Source organism: Rhinolophus sinicus, linkage group LG01 (genome assembly GCF_036562045.2).
Source record: "Rhinolophus sinicus isolate RSC01 linkage group LG01, ASM3656204v1, whole genome shotgun sequence".
NCBI classification, from domain to species: domain Eukaryota; kingdom Metazoa; phylum Chordata; class Mammalia; order Chiroptera; family Rhinolophidae; genus Rhinolophus; species Rhinolophus sinicus.
In genome coordinates this window covers 165,064,231-165,089,401 of record NC_133751.1, presented here as the reverse complement: position 1 = coordinate 165,089,401, position 25,171 = coordinate 165,064,231, and the positions used below count along the sequence as shown (strand labels likewise).

The following is a 25,171-nucleotide window of genomic DNA, read 5'->3' as shown; positions in this document are numbered from 1 at the left end:
TGTTATCTTACCGTTCTGGAGGCTAGCTATCTGACATCAAGGTGTCAGCAGGGCCACACTTCCTGTGTCTTCCAGCTTCAGGTGGCCCCGGGCATTCCTTCTTGACTTGTGGCTTATAAGAGTCTGCGTCTGCCTTCACTCTACTCTTCTTACAGGGACACCAGTCATTGAATTTAGGGCCCATTCTAAATCCAAGATGATTGCATCTCAAAAGCGTTAACTAATTACATCTGCAATGACCCTGTTTCCAAATAAAGTCACATTTGGAAATTCTGGGTAGACATAAATCTTTGAGGACACAAATTCAGCTTACTATAGGGGTTGTGGAGAAGAACAAACTTCATAACTAAAAAAATAGAGACATTCAGTTATTAATTCACTTCCAGCAAGAAAATGTTCTGGAGGGAAATGACAAAAATCTTTTCACTTTTCTGCAGTTTTTGTTCTCCCCAATAATTATTTTTTTCTTTCTTTCTTTGCTGTAACTTAATCATTTATTGTTTGGTATATGAAAGCATTTTAAAATTCTGATAATTAGAAAAAAAAATGTATTCCCAGTAAATGATTGTAAACCTAGTTGGTTTCAAGATTTTAACTGGTTGTAAAGGCTAATTTTCACCTGACTGACCTGAAAACATTTTCAGAGAAAGCTGGCACTAGTGGAGAGGGCATTTCTGTTTTTCAGTTTCCACTCATGGGCCCTGGGTGGTTCAGCACTGTACACACTGGGCCATAGTTATACTTCACTGACTTACCCAGTGGAGCTGCGATGCCTTTGAAAAATCAGCATTTTGACAGCTGTCCTGCTGGGCCTCCCACAAACCCTGTCTGTCCCAGGGCATCCTTGATACCTTCTTCCCCTCGACTCCCCACATCCGCTCAAGTCCACTGATTCTACCTTCCAGACATCTCTCCAATCCAATCCCTCTCTACACCTTCATGCCATAACCCTAGTCCAAGCCACCATCTTTGCCTGTGTGAACAATCTCAACAGCTTCCTAACTAATTGCCCCACATTAATCTTTCACAAAGCAACAGCAGAAACTTTTCTAAGTACCAATTTGATCATTTTACCCATCTATTTCAATGTCATCCAGATTCCCTTATTTTAGAGGCCAAATATTTTGACAAGGCCCTCAAGGCATAATGACGTCTGGACTCTACAAAACTCTGTAGCTTCATTTCTCACCATGTTTGTTCTTTGACAATGTCAAACTCTCTCTACCCTACCTCAGGGCCTTTACATATGCTATTCCCTTCGTCTGATATTTTGCTTAAGATTTCAAAGCACAAGTTTTGAAATTAAGAAGACCAGCATTTGAGATCCTACTCTTTTTGTTTATGAGCTGGGCAACCTTTTGCCAGTTGTTAAACTTCTCTAAAGCCTCATTTTCTGCATCAACAAAATGGAAATGAAAGTAACATTCCCTGGATTGTTGTCAAGATCAAACAAGAAAATGGATTGAAATATTTTTCCAAGTTATATAGCACTAGTTATACAAATCCTAGTTATAATCATTACAATTATTCTAATAGCACTCTCCAGTTGAAGGTCTTGAATCTCACTTTAAAGTACAACTTAAGGACAGGACAATATTAAACAGACAAATCTGTACCAATATGAAAGTGCTCTTGGAAAACTTTATTTCTCTTTTACGGACTGTCTGCTAACTATATGTCTATTATAATAATTTGTCAAGCATGTGTTTGTCAGTCTTTATTTGAGTCAAGGTCCAAATGAAAATTTTATTGCACATATGGAAAATAAGGTGATTCCTTATACAGTTTTGTGTGCATCAGGGTGACCAGTTCATCTTGGTTCACCCAGAACTTTCCTGGTTTTAGCACTTCAAGTTCTGTATTCTGGGGGCCCCCTCAGTTAATGTCACAAAATCATCAGCCCTAAAGTGTAGCCCAGAACAGGGCAGAGGCAAGGTCCACTGATCCAATGGCTACCACTAGAGCGGGAGGAGAGGCCTGCCACGGAGGTTCTTAGGAGAAAGGCAACGCCCCACCCGTGTCACACTCAGTCATGAGTTTTGATGTCCTGCCTGGCCAGAGCCCAAGGGATTTATAGCTCTGATGCTCAGTCATCTCCGTTCTCACCCACAGCCCTCTGCTCAGTCACCTCATAGACCCCAAATCACCATGTCTCCAACTCCTTCTGTCTTCCCTATGTCTTCCCTCTTCTGATGGCATCTCCCCTTTGAAAAAAATTAGTTTTCTCCCCTTACATCTGCCCTTTTTAGGGAAGCCACCTCAGTGATTGGCTAGTGATTTCCTGTCTCCATCCTGTTACTGCTTACTGTTAAATCATCTCCCAAAGAAAAGAAAGTAAGCCTTTCGTTTAACATCTGTCTATGTGCCCCTCTTGGTAGGGCTCACATTATACGTTAAGTGAATTGCTGAGAGGCAAGTGGGAAGCATGACTACAAGGAGAACATCACGATGAATCCGAGGTCTATGTAACAGGGGGACCATTCTGTCGTCAGAGCACTTTTGTAGTGAAGATACAAGACTCTTCTGCTCCTTCTGGTCAGAAAAACCCTGGGCTGGGGTCCAAGTACTGATTTCCTTGACACTGAAATACCCTAGGGAGACCGAGTAGTAGCCTAGCAGGGCTGTGGGGTCACTGACTTAAACAGTACTATGCTATTGTCTTAGTTTCTTCCATTTTGTCAGAACTCAGCAGCAATTAATCTGATGCTATCTGCGGCTGCTGGAGCTTGTTTGCTTTAGTCCACAGCTTGAATCATCCCTTTGTTTATTTTGGTTCCTTTTAAAAGGCCTTCTTTGTGGTCTTAGGCACTGTAAGTAGATGGAGTGGAACTAGGAGTTAATGTGTAAAGTTTTTCATCTTTGGAGAGTTTCGTTTCAAACTAACTCTGGGTCACATGAGCACTGAGTTCAGTTTTTGTTTGGATAGAATGCTTCAGCTTGGAGAGAAAGAACAGGAAGTGGTACATTCCAGCCCCCAGGCAGCAGCTTCTGCTTGTCAAGCCTTTCTTGACAATAAGGTCACAGACATTTAGTAAGGGCAGCTCTGGGAAGTAATTTACAAATTATGCTAAGAGCAACAACAAAAAAAAAGGTTTATTATTAAACTCGAAATGATATGAGCACACCAGCTGAAACAAGGCTGTAAAATGAGTTTACCTCCAAGCCAAGTATCATGAGACTATGCCAATTAAAGAGAAAGACACTTTAAGTGGGAGGGAAACCAAGACCAGAATTAGAAGCATCCTCCCTGCAAATCAACTCCTTGGGCATAGACATGAAGGAGAAATAACTGCTGCCCAGGTTGTGAAGGTTGGCAGCTAGACGACACAGTGAAGAGCGGCTTTTATAAGGACATAGTGAAACATTCAAATTTCAGCCATGAAGCAACCATGGAGGGCAAGAGCGACTGTGAGACAGCTACTGCTTTCTGAATAAGGAACAGACAAAGAAGCCAAAAAGCATGGCTGCAGCTATTACAGATGTAACCTGACAAATGCATGCATTCAGGCCAGAAAAAAACGACAGATCCCCTTCTGGTCTTTCCTGAAGTCTGGGATTAACAGTTTCTTAGCATTAAGGAACCGTTTCCTGTTTCTTTCATTCCATCTCTGAGGATGTTCCAGTATATAATCTATGTCATTCCTTCAATGGTGAGGAGACCCTGGATGGCCTGGCTGAACCCTGGATTGCCATTCTCATGAGCCCTGACCCCTATCCTGAATTCAGAAGACATGGTGATGACATTGGAGAGGAGACACAAATACTATCGAGTGTCATGATGATGATTTTGGGGTTAACCTGGCATGGTCCAATTGCTCATTTTTGCTAGATTACAGCCAGACTGTCAACATCTTCAAAGAGAAAAGCTGGTGGATAATGTACATTTGTATTGTAAGCATACTTCATCATCCTGAAACTCCACAAGGAATCTGCAGTAACCTGAATCATGCATTCTAACCAGGCCAAGAGATCATTCATTGGGTAAAAATGAAAACTGTCAAGTTCATTACAAAACTCAGCTGCTTGGGAAATGAATGATCTCTTATTTAAAAAGAGATCATTTTTTTAAACAAGAAGGGATAGTCTGTCAAACGACACCATTTGTAGCCTCAAAATTACCCAGGTCGCCCTTCAGTCACTGAGCTCAAAAGATGGGAGCCTATTCTTAAAGGCTAACAATCTCCATCTAGTCTCCCAGCGCGTTGCTTTGTTATTAGTAATGCCATTTGTGTTTGAGCTAGGAGGAAATCCAATGTCAAATGAAAGGGGTTTCTCCTTTTCATGAATTAGCCTTTCTTTTGCCATGCCATCAAAAAAGTGAGGACACTGCTAATTTCCCAAATCTTTTCCAGGCTGGCAACAAATGATTCAAGTAAATCACTGAATGCCTTTATCTCTGCATGACTCATGCTGATGAGAGCCAGCTTTATGGGTTTGCAGCCCAGCTAAGTTCTCACTGCTTCCTTTGTCTTTTTATATAGCACTGCTAGGTTAGTTAAGTGAATTCAAAAGTTGTTTTTGAACTATACAACTTGTTATTAATTATATCCCATAAATTTTTATCTGCCTACTTGATTGAAACTAAGTATTATGCTGATATGATATTTTCTTTGCAATCTGAAATGTAATCTTGACATAATTCTGGAAAATAACTCTATGGTATGTCCCCATAATAAAGAACATCTGTTTCATTCTTAAAAGGGAAAAGATATAAGCTCATTTCTCATCTCTAACTGAAATTTTTAAAGATTGTAATATGCAGGAAACTTCAATTAATCATATTTTAATCTAATATTTTAGAAGATAATATATACATAAGATGAACTTGATAAAGTGGTGAAGGAGGGATTTAGCCAGATGTTTTTATTAAAATAAAATGAATAAACTCCAAAACATTTTCTCAAACTAGGTAAAAATCATCTCTGTCCTTATTAGAAAAGAAAAAAAAATTAATTTCATATTCAAAGTGTGTGTCTCCTTTTATTAGGAAGAGTCAAAGGTTTGGAACTTTCAAGTTGGAGTTCCTAATTAGCAACATTTGTTTCCTAGCAGTATTTGTCTCCTAATTCAAGACTTCCTTCCTCTGAGTGAGTTTCAGAAGAGGTAAGGATCATGCAGACTTTGAAATCATACAGAATTTTCAAATGGTCTTAATGATCGATGTAATCTCAAGTAATTTTCCTCATGTGTTTGATAAAATCATGTTTCATGAATAAACAAGCGATGTGAAGTTAGTACTCCTCCAATCCTTTCATTTCTTAGATCAAAATCAAGTGTAACTGAAAAGCCATAAAGATAAGCACTATCAACTCGTTAAGCTGTCATCACAGACACAGGGACTGACTAACCCAAACAGGTTATGTGGCCCATGACAGCAAGAGCCAGTTCTCATCTTTTTGTGTGTGAATAAAAATGCTGTCACTTATATCTTAAAATAAATAACAAATATTAACATTTAATTATTGCTGACACTGGTCAAGGTCTTGCATTTAAGACTCTGATAGTAATAAATGTACTCTTCCCTCAAGAATTGGAAATGACACATCCAACACTTTCAATGTATACTTTATTAAAGCTAAAAACATCCAAAATGGCTGTAAGAGTCAAATTGAACAGGCTATGTGTTAGCAAAACTAACAAGACCTTTTAGAGTGCTTAAGCTAAGACAAAAACACACTTATGTTTCATCTAAGGTCAGGCAGGCACTTACCAATTGTATAACCTCAAGCAAATTACTTCTGCCCTCTGAGCCTTGGTTTCCACATACTAAAAATGGGATAATGGATCTTATTTCAGAATGATATTTTACAGGTTCAGTAAGAGAACACACAGAAAGCATTTGCTACACTATTGATACGTAGTAGGCATCCAAGTTGCTGGTAGAACTCTCTTTTTGTTGGAACCCAATACAATTAATGAGAACTTGCTTCATTATCCTGGTTGGTGTTCTCAAACTAAGTAGTTGTCTAAAATAGAAATAAATTGCTTCTGGTAATACATGATTCACATAAGAGAGCTAATGAAAAGTCATCAGGACTGGCATCATACCATTCAGAGTTCTCCAGTGCTTATGAGACCCAGGACGGTTTTGTGTGCTACTGCTACCTCTTCAGGCTGTGAAACAAGGAATTCACTTAAACTGCCCTGCTTTTCATATGCTCCAGCTTCTTTGCATAAACTGGATTTCATTGACCTAAGTCAACCATGTAGTACTGGGAGCAGCATAAGATTAAACAGATGCACTAATGAGAAAAAAAGTAACATGAGATGACAACACTTTAGTCACTGAGGTTCTGCAAAACAGGATGTTCTTTCCACACCACCTCTTCCTCTCATTCACTGGGGATGACGAGTTACAGTACTTGGTGCTTGGCAATTATCATCTCAGAAGGAACTTGGCATATCCATGAACCAGAGGTGTGTGTGGAGCTTGTTTTTCTTTCTCTCTCTCTCTCTCTCTCTCTCTCTCTCTCTCTCTCTCTCTTTTTCCCACAGGTATCCAGGATTCTAGCAGAGACCATATAACTTTATATCTTAAATCCTTTGAAGGGACTAATTATGTGAAAAGGAAGAGTTAAAAGTTACAAGAACTGTTATAAAAATTCTTTAAAAGAGCTGTAATTGTTAAGGTATCTTAAATAGCACGTGGGAAGAAACAAAGAAACTGAACCGATCTAGCAATGATAAATCAAAAGATGCTGATACCTAAGAGCCTGAGGTAAGGCACACTTCAATATCCAATTGATACTTGACCTTCATGCAGCCAATAAACATTTACTAAGTGGCTATTATGTGCAAGGTCCTATGGAAGCCATGGAATACACTGATATGAAACAGCCTGACTTTAGAGCCTGCAGTGGTAAAGAGAGACACATTCAAAATTAATAACTTTGTAGTAGAGTGAAGCACAGTAATATTCGTGGCCATAGAGTTAAATGACCACTAAAGAAGGGTGTATAATCTTGTTTTGGAGGTAGTGCAGAAGGATTCCTGGCAGATGTAATACCATATCTAAGCCTTAAAGGATGAGTAGAAGTTAGCCACTGGTCACAAAGGAAGGAAAGGTCATTCTAAGAGTAAGACTCCACATGAAAAAGAGTCTGAGACGTGGACACAACATACGCAGGGAAAAATAAACAAGTCAATATTGAAGCTTAGAGTATGTCAGAGAGGGGAGAGAAAGAAGAGTGGGGTGCAGCTTGTGGAAGATCTTACTTTCATAGTAAGAAGCTTAAATGCTATCCTGTAGGGCATATAGGGAAGTATAGATGATGAAGAGTTGAAGAGATTTAAGCAAGGGAGCAATTGCCTCACATTTGCATTTGAGTTATAGCCTTCAGGTAGTATTGTAGAGGATAAATCTGGGGGAGAGAAACAATCAGAGGAAGATAGAACGATCAGAAAACTGTGGCATTCATCCGAGAAAGAGGTAATAAAGACTGTACCTGAGGTCGTGGTCATAGGAATGGAGAAAAGGCATTCATTAAAGAAGTGTCTGGAGGCAAATCTAGCCATTCTAGACAAGTGATAAGATAAGGGATATAAAATGAACTTCTGGATTTCTAATTTGGGTGATTGAAACTTTGATGAAGACACTAAAGGGAAGAGAATAAGAGGAGCCAATGGCAGAGAAAAGACAAAATTCAACACAGTCAGTTCCATTTGAGGCCAATGAACTATGTAGGCAACCATGAAACAAGAAACTGGATGTGGAAATCTAAAACTTGAAGGAGAGCTGAGACTAGATGTATATGTGGAAGTCGTTAGCAAATAGGTATTTGTTTAATCAAAATGGAGAATTTTACTGAAGTGGAGCTTATAGAGCGAGAAAAGCAGCTTATGGAGGACACAAGCTGGGGCTATGGCAACATTTATTGTGTTGGTGGAAAAAGAGCTGCCAGGATGAGATACAAAATAGCCAGAGAGATGTAGTTTCATGGATCTTATGGGTAAAGAGAGTTTCAAGAAATAAATGTAGTGGCACCAACTGCAGCAGAGGCTCAGCAAGATAAGAACTGACAGCATCCGTTGGATTTATCCATTGGTAAGGAATCAGTGACTGAGGAGAGCTGAGGCATCCAAGTGATGAAACGGGAGGTCAGAGGCAGAGGGCTGAGGATCAGTGGGAAGGAAGCAAGTGGAGGACCTTCTTTGGAGAAGTATCAGTTGGTGATGGTACCATAGGAAAACTGAGGGAAAAGTAGATATTTGCCTACTGGTTGTTAAAAAAAGAAAGAAAAGAAAAGAAAAGAGAGAGAGAGAGAGAGAGAGAGAGAGAGAGAGAGAGAGAGAGAGAGAGAGAAAGGAAGGAAGGAAGGAAGGAAGGAAGGGATTCACTTGAGCACATTCATAGATTTTTTTTTTTTCTGATTAGTTCATTTGTTTATTTTTTTCTTTAGATTCCACATATAAGTGAGATCATATAGTATTTGTCTTTCTCCGACTGACTTATCTCACTTAGCATGATGTTCTCTAGGTCCATCCATATCATTGCAAATGGTAAGATTTCATTCTTCTTTATACCTGAGTAATACTCCATTGTATAAATGTAGCACAGTTTCTTAATCCAGTCATCTATCGATGGACATTTCAGTTGTTTCCAGGTCTTGGCTATTGTGTACAGCACTGCAATAAACATAGGGGTGCATACATTTTTTGTCAAATTAGTGCTTTGGATTTCTCTGGATAGATAGCTAGGAGTAGAATTGCTGGGTCATAAGGTAGTTCCATTTTCAGTTTTTTGAGATACCTCCACACTGATTTCCATAGTGGCTGCTCCAATATGCAATTCCACCAATAGTGCACAAGGGTTCCCTTTTCTCCACGAACACATTTCATAGATTGAAAGGAACATAGAAAGATCCATTTTCTTTGATAAATAAGATCAAAGATATTATGGATTAATAAAATCTGAAAGCACTTTAAAAACTCATTTAAGACCATAATTCCTTTTCCACAAATCTTTCATCTATATGCCTAGCAGCCTTCAGTTCGGACTGAGTGTGCTTTTCCTGACTTTTTCAGCCAACATTTCTGCTGGCACCACTAATAAGCCATGAATACAAGCAACATAATGAAGAAGGAAATAGAAGTGGGGAAACAAGGCCCTCAAAAAGTCAGACTGGAAAATCACCTTCTGCAGAGGTCCAGGCTGGCTGGTCACACACCGAGTGGTGCCAAGTTGGCTGTGCTCCTTTGAAATGTATCCAAGCTACAATCTCAAATGTTAAACACTGCAGAACCCTAAAAAGGCGTATGCTATAAAATATGGCTTGGTCCACTTACAGGATTATTATTTTCCAGAGAGAGGCCATGGTATCTGTAAGTGGTGGCATGAAAGCAATTATTTAATTATCTCATTTCCCAGCAGAAGATGGCATCTAACAATTACTGTTTGGCTGCATACCTTTTAGTGTCATCCCTTCTCTGTGAACACCCAGGGTGGTGAAATCAAGGGTGTTCTGAAAACACTCTTGGGTGTGTTGTACTGTCTTTGGCTGGCCCAGGAGCTCTGCCCAGTTTCAGGTGGCAGACTCCTCTTGATAATGACTGTGATGGCAATACCAGGGCAAAATCAACACAGAAAGTAAAACTTAATTGTTGCTGCTTATCGAATCTATTTAACATGTTTTGCATAATTATTTTAAAATAAACCCTAAGGACTTCTCGCATTTGGGACACACAGTTGAAGCAGAAAAACTTTATTGGATATATTTTTGTAAGCTGTTTTAAAATTCTTTTGGGAAAAAAGATAGAATATCCACAAATTTTAAAAAACCCAATACTACTCTGGTGTGGATACCGAAATCAATCCATGACAAATTCAGTGACAAATCAAAATATAATTAGCAAACTAAAAAGAATACATTCCGTAAGGCTGGTAATGTTTTCCTGGTGGTTTCTGGAAGTAAATGGCAGTACTTAGATCTCTTCTTTGTTTTTGAAAGATGGTTCTAAAGAGTAAGGATCCTAGCCAGAGTGGTGAAGGTGAATTTAGACCCAGTGAAGACCCACACTAAAGCATACCTATGAGCATCAACAATGATTCTCTTTGTAGTTTACTCGCCTGTCTAAACCTCTATCCAGTTATACTAGGAATTTCACCAGGCACCCTAGTTTCCTTCCTCATGCTTCCCCCAAAAAGTCCACTCAACTACTGTTCAGTCACCCTAATATAGCCTGAAATTCACCCGGATTTCTAGGAAATCATGATTGATGTATAAATCAACAAGTTCTTTTTACCTCAAACCCTCAAGGCCCCTGAGAAAAGCCTCAGGGTGAACCAAATGAGAAACAATTCAGTTGCTTCCTAGACGCTCAATACGGTTGAGTTGAGGTGGAAGCTGCACCTCTTTTGAGGTTCTGAGCCACTAGTTTCATAGCTGAGAATGGTAGCAGAGGTCCAGAATAGCTCAGTGAAATACAAGACACTTGTTAAAAGCTTTCAAAAGCTCATTCCTGGGAATGTAATGTTCGCTGTATTCAAGTTCTGGGTTATCTGTATCCAAGATAACAAACAATTTTTAACACTCAGAATAATGTATAATACTTAAGCTTAAATTTTAAATATGATCTGGACTGTTAAAAACAAACTATCTTTTCCAGTACTGAGATGGTACCTTTTTGGAAATCAGTGAACATTTTTCTCAGTTTCTAGAGTCTAGTGATACATTGTTTGGTACATAGGAGGTGCTAAATTAAAACATTTTAAAATCACAAAATTAAGTAGAAATGTTCTTGCCTAAAGTCAGAGAAAACTAGAAAACAAAGGACCATTATTAAAAGTTTTCTTTGGGAAGGTAAGAGAAGAGTGGAACATTTTCTTGAATATCCTTTTTTTTGAGAATAAATCTTGACCTGGGGGAAAAACATAAAACATTACATTTAAAAAAGTCTAAGTTGGGATTCCTAACCTTTATATTAAGGGCCTGTATTGTGCTAAATGCATTGCCTGGACCAATGTACCAGAGTCTACAGCTTACACGCTAAATAATTAATAGGTCATGTGGTGTGAATGTGTGCACACGCACACACACACACACACACACACACACACACACACACAGCTAGCTCCTGCATGTTATAGACTTGCCAAATCATTCTAATCAGTGATCTACTCCCACTCTAGTGACCATCTGGCCCTTCTCTAAGCTGCTAGCTCATGCTTATTCTGCCACGATTCCAGGGACACCTCTCCTCCCAACCATCGTCCTCAAATCTAAGTCAAGATTATCATTTCCCTGATAGAAAGACTGAATTAGCACAGGAGAGACTATATCACTGACTGAATTTGTAGGATTTATTATTATTATTATTATTTTATTATTATTTAAAGCACTCGGAACCAATTGAATAACACATAACAGAAAGAAAGTTCTGGTCTTTGTTCACACTACTATTTCTAAAAATGTGAAATGTCACTATGGTGCCAAACCATACAATGACTAACCAAGGAGAAGCAATAAAACATGACAGATCTTATGGGATTAGGTATCAGTGAAAGCCTAAAGGCCTTGTTCGGTACGTGCCCACAGCCGTCTTGCCATCCATCACCTGTGCCCGTCAGGGAAGACCCGCACAGACACTGACAACATCAAAGTGTTTTTCAGAAAGAACACCTTTATTATTTAAGGAATACTACTATAGTCTTCCACATTTAAAAGTGATAAGAGGTAAGAATAAACACTAAGAACTTCAGTGGCTCCCCTCAACGCTCCAACTATGTATTATTTTCACAAAGCCATTTTTAATCCAAGCCTGTTGATGCCTTAAAGAAATAGCATGACTGCAGCAATCGTGTCATTGTCCGTTTCAACTGAGAGACTTTGATGTTTGAGCCCCCAAACTTCCTTGTATCTAGAGGGGTAAGAAACCTAGTGGTTTCAAATAGGAAGATATTTTTATGTTGCTGCCTAGAAACTTGATAGAGCGGAAGCTTTTAGAGTACAGATGATGGCCTTTTTCTTAGCCTCCTCACAGAACTTAAGACAAGGTATTTCACTCTATTAGACCTTAATTATCTCCTCCCCTAAAGAGAGATATTTGTATCTTTTCCCTCTGGTAAATAGCTTAGAGGTCATTAGATAACCAGTTGAAAAGATGTCATGATATATCTTTTAGAGACATAAAGCCTATGGCTCATTTCTAACAGACTTTGCTTCTTCCTCCTCCTGGGTGGCCTGGCTTCCTTGAAAACATCAGAAGAGAGGAATTAGTTGAATAATGAAGGCAACATAAAAAAAACTTCCACTCCCGCCCTTCCCATTAAACTGTGACTCATTTTCCAAATGTGGTATAGTTGCTTCCTCTGGAAGTTTAATGTCACATGCAGATTGCTCCCTTAGGTAGCAGACCTAGTACTGTGGACAACACAAGTATATAAATAGTATAATTATAGCATGCTTTATGTCACACCAAAGGATGCGACAAAGTTATTCACACAAGGTCTGATGGCATTATTAGCTATCAATAAAAGAATAAAACTAACTCTGGTTTAAAGTATCATTTTCTGACAAATCTAAACTTTAAAATAGAGGAAAGGGATCGAGGGGAGAAAGGCTTAAGTTTGAGAAGAAACGTAACAACAGCATCACCCTATGAAACCCTTTGGAAAGGAAAGCATTTTCTTACGTCATAACACTCAAATACAGTGATCTGGCTAGATTCAAATCTTAACTCCTCCTTAACCTCAGAGTTGTGAGAACTGAGAGAACGAAGCACTTAGCACATTAACTGTTAGCAGTAACTAACGGCAGTAATAAAGGCAAACTCATTTTATGTTGATGGTGCTGTGTTTAACGAGCATATAGTAAGTGCTTGGTAGCTATTATAGATAAGAGAGGACTCAGCTGTTGTTTACAAGTACTGCCGTGTTTTGTAATGTCTGCAGCAAACTTATTTATTCTCACATTGGATGTGAAGTGCCAGAGCATTGAAGCTAGTGAAAAGGAACTACAAAGATGCAAGAGGCAAAATAGGTGAAAAATGATAAGAAATAAGTCCTTATGAAAGGCACAGATATTAATTCTTGGCCTCAAGGAATCTCGGTGGTGGGAGGGAGTTTAATAGTCATGTCAATTAATTCTTCCCTCCTTAAACCTGAGGCTGCACTGTGGGTTATGCTTACCTAGAGATCAAGGCAAACAATGGGTCTTAAACTCTCCAATGGCTGTTCTCACAGATCCATACTTGTGAGAGTGCACGTATCTATTAATAGAAAAATGAGCGATTCTCCTCTATGTAGGCCTTTTATTGGGTCACTGTCAACAAAGCACTTGAAATAAACAGAGCATATGAAATCCCCTTCACTATGGCTGGACTTTAGTGCTGGTGGTTAAACCAAAGAAATGACTTTCTGTGCATTTTGCTTCTATTTTATACTTTCCACATGGCAATATTATTGTAACTCTTTCAGAAGCACTTAATATTAATCACTGTCAATGCATTTCCAACCGATGCCTACTAGACAAAAATCCTACCCAGGCATCAATTCGCAGAATATTTTGTTGAGCTATTTGCCCATGTCTGAACACCTGATCTAATTTCTTGCCTTTTATCGAAGCACGGTCTCCACAGACCCACCAGCTCATTACATGTGAGACACACAGAGAAGGCTTGTTGGTGATCTGCGGCAGGACCCATGCCTCTTCCCAGCACAAACTCTTGGCTTCCTCCTGCCGCACCCCCGAACCGCCCACTCTTTCCTGCGCCCCAGGAGGGCACCCCTGCATGCGATCCCACAGGGCGCCTACTTGTCACAGCAACTTGGAGTCAAGAAAACAACTAGGAGGGATCAAGGTGTTAAAGTGCCAAGGCTTGTCTCTGTCCTCTCCTCCCACGCTGAGGCTGGGAAAGGGAACCCGGTGCCTTGACGTTCCCAGGGGACGAGACGCACGTGTCGCGCTGTTGCCTGGGATAGCAGCCTAAAGGCAGACCTGGCTTTGTGCAGGGTTTCAGGCAGAGCCCTTTGGCCGCAGCCTTTTTTCTGCACATCCTGAGCACGCTGTAACTAGAAAGCCTGGAGGTTAGTCCTGGGAAACGACAGAAGTCACTAATGAAAGGAGCTTGCCTGTCAGTGAGTCTAATTGTTAATCGCTTTCAAGGGGTTAGGCCCTCCTAGTCGTCTTTGTCCCGCTGTCTTGAGGGGATAATGTTGCTATTCTTTTCATTAGGCGATCAAGGCCGTGCTTTCTACTGTCCCCTTTTGATCAGCCACACTTGGTACGCACTGAACCTTCTCCTGTGCCCTCAGAGTCCCGAGTTGCCAAACCAATGTCAGCAGAGGAGAACAGGGCATGCCATTGTAGCCACTAAAGGCGCAGAAATGGACTATCAAATGTCTGTTTCTGTGCGTATTTTCAGGGTCTTCCATACCCTACAGATTCCTAAGGAAGAGCTACCCATCGTCTTTTTTTGAAGCTCGTCATTACTTTAATGAGTGACATTCCCCCCTTGCCCTTTTATCAGCTGTCACTCTCCAGGTTTAGGAAGCTCTGTATTCAAAGGCAAATTTCTGATATGAAGGCAGTTGTTTTCATTTAAGACTTTGATTCACATACAATAATTTTTAAAAGTTGAGGAAAGATGAAATAATCTTACTTTAAATGTCATTCTTTAAAAGTTTCCTTTACAGTATGTTTCCTCCCCCAAACTTGCCCTATGTTGGCTTATAAACACCAGGTTAAATCCTTGCCTGAAAAAGCTCCTAATGGACTTCCTGATCTTCTGAAAGGCCATGCTGAAACCCTAACCTCTACGGGGCCCCACACTGTCCTTCACCATCCAGTGCACACAGCCTAGAAGAGTCTTTGAGAGCACAGCCACACTGAAACAGGGAAAGAGGGTACAATTGCCCCACCTAAATTAGGCAAACGAGATCTTGCTGTAGCTCTTTTTTATTTTTTCTTTCTTTTCTTGATCGTTTGCATAATTGCAGTACTCTTCTGATTCACTTTGCCAGTGGAGACTTGGCTGCTAGCCCCGTCAATTGCTTCCATACAAATCTGGAAGTCTAAAAGTAAAGCATGTTGCGCCACTTAGACTAAAATCCATGCTAATCCACTGTTGGACCAAAGGAGGACTTCCTCAAGACACATAAAACCAGTGCCTGTCTATCACTTTGGTATCTGATCCTTAGAGAAAAGTTTGGTTGACTGCCCTTCTTCTGGCTGAGATAGACATGAAGCCTTAACATTCTCATTCAGGCTGTGTTGTTCTCTTGTGGTAGTTGCAAAATAGACTGGGGTGGGGGCAGGTGGTGAAAGATGAGGGGAACAAAGCTTCATTACTCTTACCCAATCAGCCCCTGCCCACCAACGGGAGGTCAGGAGAGTACAGAGAAGCAAAACTCACCTCCACCAGGAAAAAAAGAGAGGTGTATATGTTGGCTGAGGAACACGCACTCTGTTGTATGTTGGTGATTGCTCAGTTTGTTTATATGGTAACTCATTTAAGCTGCCGCTCTTTGTTCTTTAGAGAAGATAGGCCGTCCAGCAGAGCAAATCTTTGTTTCTTATGAGCTCATCTGCTTCTGCTGTCGGCACGCCACACCTGTAATTATAATTATGGCCCAGTGCTTGGGATGCTGTAATCCTTTCTAATGAAACCAACTGAGAGTTCACAGTTCCTTAGCAAAGAGAGAATGCCTGAATTGATAGAATCCATGTCGTTAGTCCCTTTCATTGGTTATTCTGGCTGCACTTAGCCTCCTATTAAGATTCAGGTGGTTAAATTTTTCAGTAATATGTAGGCATTTTTGCATTTTCAAGGGAACTGTGATGTTAATAAACTGTAACTGGGACACTCTGAACAAGCTTAACAAGGTGAGGCTTTCTGAAGAAAACAGCTAACACCGAGAGATATAAGAATGGGTGAAGTCAGCACCTCAGGTTTTATATTGAGGAAGGAAAGAGAATCCCTATAGCATCACTAAGTAAACTCCTAAGACAGGGTGTCGGGAAATCATCACATGTTGACTATTTATTTTGACCACATCTTTCTTAGGAGATGGGTATATTTCAACACTAACAGACCCAGTGTGTTGCTAAAATAGTCTACATTATGAATAGTCCACCAGTAAGTAGGAGCAGCCTGATGGTTTTACACATTCACTGTCCTTTAGATGAAAAAATTTAACACAGAACTTTTTTGTTTCAATTAGACTGGGACTCGGGGACATGCAGGCCTTGTTCTAAAGTAACAGAGTTCTTTTTTTTGTTTTTTTGTTTCTGAAGAGGCATTGTTTGTCTTAGATATAATGTTCTTTCCTAGATACTTGATAAGAAAAGGAATTTGTGATTACTGGGTTTATATGCAGTTTGCAGTTATAACCTGTTTTTTTCTTCCAGCCTCAAAATAGGAGGAGTGGGGTTTTTATCCATGTAAAGCAGATAAGATTTTTTTTTTCCCTCTAACAAGGTTTCATTTCTAAAATATGAGCCCAAATATTACAGGCTTCAATTGGTCTGTTGTATTTCAGTCAGACAAAGAATTTAGTCAACTGCAGTGGCATTTCAGCATTTTAACACTGTTGCAAATTACTGGATGTACCATGAGATTTTTCTCTTGTGTATCAAATAAAATTTAACTTGGGAAAATAGAAGAAAGAAACTCTAGTACAAGGATAATGCATTTAATTTTTCAGTAGGCCCATATTCATCTTATGCATTTAGATAGAATGAGTCCATATATACACATATGAAAAGTTGCTTTTAATGAGGAAGTATCCCAAAATTTTACAATCAGCAATCAACATGCTGCAAACAGGGGCTCTCAAAAAGTGGTCCCTGGATGGATAGATAGCATCAGCATTACTTGGGAACTTGTTAGAAATGCACACTTTCAGGTCACACTTGAGACCTACCTGTTCAGAAACTCTGAGGCTGGAGTTCTGCGAGCTGTATGTTAATAAGCCCTTCAAATAATTCTATTGCCCACTCAAATTCGAGAACCATTGGTTTAGATAAGTACAGCCTCCTCTCTAACCTGCTTGCCTCCAGGGTTGCTTCCCACGAATTATTCTCCACTGTCTCCAGAATGTCTGAAAAAAAGTAATCTAATTATGCCACCCTCTTCCTTAACACTCTTTCCCAACTCCCCCGTTGCTGTTGGGTCAAGACAGTCACGGTATTCAGAGTTCCCCACCCACTGGTCCCTGATTAGCACTGCAGTTCCATCTTTCCCCTGATCACTCCACCCCCTCCCACCTGCCAGCCCACATGCAGGCAAAAGTGCACATACAACCTGCACACCTGCACAGCTCCAGCCATTCTGAGCTCCTGACAGTTCAGCAGCTACTCGAGCGTCTTCATCTGATTCCTAGGCTCTGTCCATTGTTCCTCCTCCTGAAGTGCCCTTTCTCCTTCCTTCCTGCCCTCTCCTTCCCACCTCTCCTTATCTGGATAACTTGTTCTCATCCTTCCAGGACTCATATTGGTTCTCACTCATCTTCAGGAAGCTTTGCCTGAACACTTCCACCCATGTCGAGGCTAGGTTCCTTTTGTAGGTGTTACCACAGAATGTTCTGTATATGCACTTCCATCATTGCACTCACCACCCAGAATTACAGAATTGCAATGACTTTCTTATCTTTTTCCCCCTGACTGAACTATGAGCTTCTAGATGGGAATGACTATCTCTTACTGTCTTGATATCCCAACATCTAGTATAGGGCTTGGTTCATAATGAGCATTGAATAAATCTGCATTGAATGAATGATTCCCTTGCTACTATAGATGAACAGAATTGGGTTCAGAGAGGAACTGTGACGTGACAAATCTGTGTTGTAGGAATTAACACCCCAACCCCCTGTTGCCCAATCCAGTGTTTGTGCCATTAAATCATACTGTTTTTCAGACCCAAGGAAAAATTCACCTCAGGTGTTCTGTGTGTCAGCTGTTCTACCCTAGAGAGAGAACTGGGACTAGGCAGCCCTTTGGGTTCCATTTACAACAATTTTAATGACTTGATTATGATTTGGTGATGAGATACCCTAGGAAAGGTGATGACCCCATACCAAGACGGAGTGACAGTGTTACTTTCCAAATCCTCTATCGTACACAGGCCATCTGTTGGCTGCACGGTACAGGGTTCCTCAGATCCCAGCTAGAAGCCAGGGCTCTACTGGTTTGAAAGATCTAATGAAGTGGCCACACCAGGAAGGGCGCTTTACATACTGGGTGAAAATGTGGGCTCTGGGCTCAGGCTAATGGCTCAAACCTCACCCCCTGTGCTAACTACTCTGACATGTAAGCTTCAGCTCCTTCGTCTACGAAATACAAATACGGGAGAAGGTGCTTCTTAGCTCAGGGCCCTGGTGTGGAGACTAAAGAAAAGTCGTCAATTAACAGTGTTTAGCACAGTGGCATACATAATGTGCTTGATAAACGTGAGCAAAATTAAAACTGCTAAGATATTGAGAAATTTAGCGACCAGTTTCAGCAGAGACCAGACACACACAAAAGTTGAAATTCAAGCTAATGTCTTCCTTAGGCTAAAATTTCACTAAAGGGCATGGTTTTTCAATATGTGTTATTTGGAAAATGTTTATCGAGCAATAGAGATGCTATGATCAAGTTCAGATTCAAAAAATTCAACACTAATGTAAGGGCACTTTATTTTTTTCCAGCTTTATTGAGGTATAATTGACAAAGAGAATTGTAAGATATTTAAAGTGTACATCATGGTGCTTCGATAGATGTATACATTGTGAAAGGATTCCCATCATCTAGTTAGTTAACACATCCATTACCTCACGTTTTTATCTTTTGTGCATGTGTGAGAAAACATTTAAACTCTACGCTCTTAGCAAATTTCAAATATACAGTACAACACTATCAACCGTGATTTACATTACATCCTCAGACCTTTTTCATCTTATAGCTGAAAGTTTGTACCCTTTTACCAACCTCTCCCTATTATCCTCGTTCCGTAGTCCCTGGCAGCCACCACTTTTCTATGCTCTGTTTCTACGAGTTTGACTTTTTTCAGATTCCACATATTCGTGATCCCACGCAGTATTTGGCTTTGTCTGTCTTATTTCACTTAGTGTAATACCCCCATAGGGTACTTCAATGTAAGTTGCTTGTTAAAGGGAAACATTGGGCATTTAAAATTTTTCTCCCTTTTTTTTCCTTTGAATAAATTGAACACACTGTTACCATCATGGACTTAAAACATCCACAGGATTTTTTTCAGTGTACAAGTGGTATGCACAGGTTTGAGTGTGAGAGGATACGGCAGATTTTTCCAATTAAGGTTCGAACCCTTCATGCTTCTTGATTTGTGGTCAGCTTCCAATCTTACGCTGCCTTCTCTAGAATGATCAAAGCATTAAGCCTCTGCTGAATTCAGTGGGAACACTATGCCCAGCAGCGCTTCATGAGGAAGAGTGAGGAAAGGGACAGCCCTTCAATGAAGAAAGGAATTTTCAATTGTCCTTAGATGGTGGCATTAGGAATGTTATAAAAAGGAGGGAACTGATGAACCAGGCCTATAAATATGGATCTCAATTGGCCCTTGTATACAGAGGCCCTTGTTGGAGATGATACTCTGCTTGTTTTATTCTCCAGTGGCTTTCAAAGAGAGTGCATACTCTGCTCGAGAAGGGTCCGAAAACCCACTGCTTTCATTAAAATTAACATCTTAATGTTGGTGTTGGGAGAGACACGGTCACTGCATAATTAAAAAGACTCCAAACCACTTTCTAATAATGAACAGATGGCCAATTTGATTACAAAATTGTCAAACACTTGTTGACTATGCCTCATTCTGGATGCTATATGTAGGGCTTAGATACAAATCAGTCAAATGCATGCTCTTTATTAAGTTTGCATTCTCAAATACAAAAGTTTAGCTCCAGTACTTACTAGCTGGGAGGTATTATTTAGCTTCTCTAAGCCTCAGCTTCCTGACCTGAAGATCTATAAAATTGTACCTCTTACTTAGAGTCAGAGGATGAAGTGAGATCATCGCTGTGGAGGGAAGCATATTGCCTGGCTCATAGGGTTCAGTGAACATCAACTATGTAGATAATTGTAATCTAAACCCAGTGTACCGAATCTATCATGCGAGGAGATTCTGTGGGAGAATCTAATGGTTCCTATTCTATCTTATGGCCTGCAAGTAGTTAAAAATGTGGATACACACACACATACACACACACACACACACACACACACACACACACACCTGTCCTTATTAAAACTCCAGTGAAGCTCAGAGCCAGCAGCTGGCATGATGAGGGCTGGAGTTCTCTTCATCCTGGAAGTTCCATGACACATTTTGGAGACAGATATGTCTGAGCTCAGCTAAGATGGGGCAGCGATGAATATTCTGTGAAACATACTCAGCCCTTGAGAGAAGAATAACTGAAAATATTTGTCTGTGTTTTCACTGTTCTTTCACTTGCAGCCCTTAAGAACACAGCTTGGTCCTCCATCTCCCCACTTGCCTGGCTTTTAACTTCCTGCACCTTTTTTGTCGACCACACACCCGATCCTGCTTGCCACTCTCTCTGGATCTGTGCTCTTGCTCTTCTCCCACTCAGCTTTCCAAGTTCCTCCTTCCTGTCTCCTTCTCATGTTTTACCTTATACAAGTATATCCCTCCCATCCCACTGTCAGCACCTTCTTTCTGAGTAGCAATACTGCTCAAGTTTTTGAAGAAAGCTAAGTATTTCATGTATTGCATGTTTTGCATCCATTGAATTGATTTGGCCAATGATACTGTCATCGGTGTGTTGCTCTGGGTTGACTCAGAGTCGGAGAGAAGCCAAACAGCAGTTAACTCAGCTCTCGGTAGAGTAGGGGGCTTTCGGGGGCACCATTTAGAATAAAATTATGAACTTAGAGGTGATATTATTGAAGTCTATGAAATAATGAAAAATAATAGCAGATTAAAATAGACTTGTTCGTTCTGTCCTGGAATTTGAGAATTAATGAGTTTTCTTGGCGCCTGAAGGGGATAGGCTTAATAAAACTAAAGGAGGCATAACATTGTAAGCTTATGTAACAAATTCCCCTGCAGGGCTCTACCAACTAGAAATGAAAATCATTTAAGAAGGGATTGGATATGCTATAACTGGTAGGTCATATTAAATTAACCTTTTTTTGACCAACCTCCATGCTGTTCTCAAGGTCAAATGACAAATTACCTTTTCTTCAGAGTCACATTATTAGCTCTGGGAATACACGGAACCCTGAATTTTCCATTTCATGCATCTCTCTGGAAATATAAAATATTGTGAATCCAGAGTTATAGGGTGTAAATGTGACTTCAGGTAGAATAATGAAAGGATAGAGTGTAAAGGCAGAGGTGTGTAATCTCAGTTATTGTCATCATTACTCTGTAGAAGCCACTCGACTTGTCTCATCATGCCAAAAAGCTTCATGCTTCACTTTCTATCTCTGAAAGTCATGACTGATGATTGTTGGGCCACATTCACTCAAGAAAAGTCTTCATTCTGTAATGTAGGAATGACTGCAAAATGACAGTGTACACCAGTGTGTCAAATTCAAGGCATGATCTCTAATCAAGGTGACAGCAGTTCCATAGCTGACACATTTGCAGGTAAATACATCTTCACATGTGGACTGTAGTGAGTTTTTTCTCTTATATACATGCTTTCAAATACCCCAAGCCAGAGGAGGATCTCACAGTGACTTTTAGTTTATAATCATCATTTTTAAAATCAACACTTCTTATATATAGACTTAAAAAAACAAAACACTAGAGTCAGTATTTAGGAAGTTAGGTGAGATTCTGTTGTTTGATTTCTTTTTTCTTCCTCATGCCCAGTAACACTAGACAAGTATATTCATGGATAGACAGAAAAGCTGAAGTAGGAATTTAGCAGATTATTAAAATTAGTTGCTATTTTAGAAGTTTATTAGACCTCAGAAATTTCTGTTTATTAATTGTAATTTCCCCCTTTGAAAGTATCAAAATTGACATTTGTTTTGTTTTTGTTTTTGTTTTGTTTTTAACTACAAATGGCCTATTTGAGTATCTGGCTTTTCCCCCCAGAATAAATTAACTACAGTTGTTTTGAATTTTTTGTCAGAAAGTACAGAACAAACAGACCATCAGAAACATGGAAAGCTCCTTAACAAACCCTGGATGACATGGACATGGTAAGGAACTTGAAACTTTATTGGATTTATTTAGTGACTTTCTCCAAAAAGCTAGGGTACAGTTGTGACTATGTTTATTTGAAAGATACAAAATTGTGAGATAAATAGATACTTCTTGTCTTTTAGGAATCATAGAGTTAGATACAATTTCTTTTTTTCCTTCTATATATTTAATTGAGACTACTGTAAAATCCTTTTTCATAAAGATCTAAATAAAATCGCAAAATGTAACAAGAGGAAACAAGATTTATAACTTGTGCCCAGGAAAAAAGAATTGTCCCTCCCTCTCAGGAAAAAGCAACCCCTTCAAATGAAACATGAGCCATGCCACGGTCAACAAATTAGGACCATGTCTAGCAAGGAGGAAAAGCAAGGTAACGAGGTCTGGATGGCAACACCCCATTTTTACCTCCACACATTTTCCTGCCTTGGAAGACTATACAAAAGTGTAAATCCACCCTAAGGATATGTTAAGGCTTTGGAGAGTTCCAGCAACCCACTTTATAGGCTTATAAATTGAACTCAGCATTTGAATTTGGGGTTATGGCATGCAGCACACCTCTGTGTCTGGCTTACAAGTTTGGTTAGTCCTTTTGAGTAAAAGTAGGGAGATGGGGGAAAGACAGCTGTCACAAAAGTAGCTATAATTTTGATAGATGTTTGATCAGAGCCTAAATTCTCCATAAAAACATTTGTTTTCCAAATACCTGGGGCAGTGGAGCCAAAAAAAGCCTCCTCAGAGCAATGATGAGGTTCATTGTTTCCACAATTCTGCAACATTCCGCATAGTAAGGTGCTTAGAAGGTTTCATCTTAAAGTCGTGGGACATGGAAGCCATTTCAGCAACAGTACAAAGAAGCCAAAGTGAACGTCTTGTCTGAGGTTCCTCAACCTAATCGAGGGGTTATGCTGGGTTTTTTTTTTTTTTTTTTTGGATTCTTTCCCCTGAACTATTATAGAGTTGACTTCAATTGCCCTGTAGACCATCTTCCTAACGCCTGTGTCTTCACCTGCTTTCTGACTCAAGGGTTCTATTCTGGGGGTGTCACCTTTCTTCCTACTTCAAAATTGTGTTTTTGGTCTTACTGCTACACTAAAGAGAAGTGGAACAAGTTTCTAAGTAGTCAAAGAACTAAATCTTACCTGTTCTGTCACAAGTTTTCTTCCCGGGTTTCAAAAATAACACTAGTGATTCCAATAAATTACACACAAAATTAAAACCAAGCCAAACCAAACCAGACCACAAACCGAAAGCAATACATTTATATGTGTTTATTATTAATAAGTTTAATATGATGGGACGAGACCTGATGACTTCTCCAACCAACATTCTTTAGTGGGAACCTCTGGTGGGAATCTTTTGGAGACTATATTTTAACCCAAAGAAATGTCTCAAAGGCTGACAATCCCAGGCCTTCTTCAGCAGGTGACGAAAGGGAGCTATTTCAGAGTAGGTGGATCTTCTGTTAGCCTCCATCTGTAAACATTTAGGTAGCTCCTTACCCACCCATAACTAGATCCATTGTCTGGTGTTTTACAAAACCATGGGGGAAAACCTCTGACCAAAGATTTGATAAAGATACAAAATTACTGATTTGTCAAGGTTGAGACTAAAATGTACCTCTGAAGTTTTATGATCCCTGGTCAATGTCTGAATGAAGATAGCCTTGTCGGAAAATTTTATATCCATCTTACACTTGCAGAGCTGCACAAAAAAACAAATACATTCCAGAGCATCAAAAGCTGCTACCAATACTTTTAAGGATTGTTTCATTCCTATCATTTTGATAGGTGTATTTGAAACTCAGCGGCTGCCAAGATTGAAAACGACTAGTTCTCAGATAATTTTATCTGATGTAACACATCATTAAAGAGAATGAATTCCGTCATTTATCTTTGTTTTATGTATCACTTCTTTCTCAACCCCAACCCCCAAGGAGAAATAAACTTTTGTGTTTCATAGCAGTACTGAACTTAAGAACATAATATTTGAGGTTTTCTTTACAGCCTGAGAAGCATGCTCTTTGCGAATTCACAAACTCTCTGAACTAAATGGGTCTTGACCCTGTATGGTTTTTCACAATGCTTCCATTGATAACCTAAGATGTCAATCACCAAAGCGAATGTGGTGGTGATGTCATTGCTGATACAGTTCCACCAAATCACACACTCTGGCGAGTCAAGAGAAATCAAAGTTTCAACATTCTAGTGGAAGAAAGCATTGCGGCAGTGATAAGGAAACCAGAGAAGGCATTTAGATGCCAACTTCTGATCAGGAAGAAACAGAAAACTATACAAATTACACTAGTACCCTACCAAGATAAGCAGAAATCGTGAGTTATTATTTAGTGAGTGCAGAGTTTCTGTTAGGGGTGATGGACAAGTTCTGGAAATGGTTAGTGGTGATGGAGACACAACATTGTGAATGTACTTAATGCCACTGAGTTGTACACTTAAAAATGGTTAAAATTATAAATTTTATATTATGTGTATTTTACACAAAAAAAAACCACTTAGAATAAAAACAAAAATTATAAATTACCTAAGAGTAAATCTAAGAAAATATATGCAAGGCCCTTATGGAAAATATTATAACATCAGTTGAAGCTTATGAAAGAGCTAAATAAATAGATAGATGTACCACATTCATGATTAGAGATAGTCAATGGTATAAAGATACTAGTTTTTCCTAGATTAATCTGTAGATTCAATGTGAATAGAATTAAAATTCAAACAAGTTCTTTTTTGTTCTTGTTTGTTTTGTTTTGTCATTGAACTTGACAAATTGATTCTGATATTTAAATGCGAGAGTAAATGGTCAGTCAAGAACAGATGAAGCTCAGTGGAAGAAGAACCCAACAGACCAAAAACTCAGGCTAAACATTGGGATTTATTGTAAAGCCACAGAAATTCAGAGAGAAATTCACACAGGAATGGACAAGTAGGCAGTTTATGGCATATTATTGATATAATAACTATCAATGGAGCTCACTCCATACCTCACCTCCTTCAGTGCTGGGCTCAAATGCCGTCTAAGTAGT

General features: G+C 39.5%; 1 long non-coding RNA gene across 1 annotated transcript in view; it reads left to right on the top strand.

The window, feature by feature from the left end:
- Positions 1-25,171, top strand: part of LOC141567711 (uncharacterized) — a 79,294-nt gene that overhangs the window by 42,161 nt on the left and 11,962 nt on the right. The window contains exon 3 of the long non-coding RNA XR_012490541.1: positions 22,061-22,130. This is a non-coding gene — a long non-coding RNA (uncharacterized LOC141567711). The remainder of the gene's footprint in view (positions 1-22,060; positions 22,131-25,171) is intronic.